A 1,372-nucleotide genomic window follows, 5' to 3' on the forward strand; every position below is an offset into this window, starting at 1 on the left:
AAGTTTTACAGTTATAACATTTGGTAAAAGCTGTGCATGCGCAGATAGATACATTTTGAATTGCACTAACATGTTTTTTCTAATTTTAATTAAAAAAAACTATATTTTCTATTTTAAAATATAAGCCAACTGTGTTGTTTATATCACTTTTTTCTTGTTAACAAACAAGTTTGTTAACCCACCCTTTTCTGCTCAGGGTTATGAGACTTGTGTTTTAGTGGTTTCAGATTAAACCTTGGTCTTGTGACCTTTTCCTTTTGCAATGTTTTTCTAACTTGCTAATCTCCGCTCTCGTGTTTATTAGCTCCTCGCTGCCTCAAGCTGTTCTGTGTTTGAATTAATAGCAGACGCTCAACTGCGTTCATTTTCTGTTATACTTCTCAAATGCTCATTTTTATCCTTATCCCTGAAACTGTTTCTCTTTTGTTTTGTTTTGTTTGTTCATTCGCTTGGTTTTTCTGAGCAGGGTTTCCAAGGCCAGCATCAAACTTGGTCCACAACCAAGAATGATAGGTGCATGCGCGCACACGCACAAACACGCACAAACACGCACAAACACGCACAAACACGCACAAACACACACAAACACACACAAACACGCACACACACACACACACACACACACACACACCTGCTTTTTATCCTACAGGTTTTCAAAAGTCCACATCTTGGTAGCACAATCAGTTCTGCATTTTTAAATTTAACGTCAACTCTACTTTTGACCGTGCTCTGCGGTCTAGTTTTAACCTCTTCCTGGATTTCCCTGTCATCCTTGCACAGGGGCCACGCTGATCTCTGTTATCACTCCAGTCTTAGCACCTGTGCTCCCAAAGGGAGCACTACTCTTAACTCCTTTAATCTCTCAATGACTAAGAATATCCCACAGAAAGTCTGGGTTGTTGTTGAGTTTGTAAAAGCTGGATTCGGGTGTTTTTTAATACAGGAGAGCCAGGGGATGAGGAGTACGGGGACAGTCATCCGCGGTGGAGGGAGTACAAACCTGTCCAGCCACGACGGAGGTCGGTGTGGTGGTCCCTCGGGAAGCTGCGGACCCGGCTCTACCGCTCTAGAGCTTATCCCCGAAGAATGACGCATCCTATTACGGAGATACTTGCTCCACTATGTTCATGGCTGCTCTATTCATAATAGCCATAAACTGAGAACAGACTAGATCTCTGTCTATGGATGAATGAATAAAGAAAATGTGGTAATTTACACAGTGGAATATTACTCAGCTGTTTTAAAGAATGCAATTCAAAGGTGAATAGATAGAGCTAGAAGAAATTACCCTAAGTAAGATAACCTATATCCCCCAAAGACCAAAGGGGTAAATATTTGCTTATATGTGGCTGTTGTTAAGGCTTCAGTAAGT

General features: G+C 41.1%; 1 non-coding gene across 1 annotated transcript; it reads right to left on the reverse strand.

Annotated features, from left to right (window-relative positions):
- Positions 1-735: 735 nt before the first annotated feature.
- Positions 736-840, reverse strand: LOC132646148 (U6 spliceosomal RNA). The gene has a single exon (XR_009584271.1). It is a non-coding gene; the product is annotated as a U6 spliceosomal RNA (small nuclear RNA).
- Between the last annotated feature and the right edge of the window lie 532 nt (positions 841-1,372).

Source organism: Meriones unguiculatus, chromosome 10, assembly GCF_030254825.1.
Source record: "Meriones unguiculatus strain TT.TT164.6M chromosome 10, Bangor_MerUng_6.1, whole genome shotgun sequence".
Classification (NCBI taxonomy): domain Eukaryota; kingdom Metazoa; phylum Chordata; class Mammalia; order Rodentia; family Muridae; genus Meriones; species Meriones unguiculatus.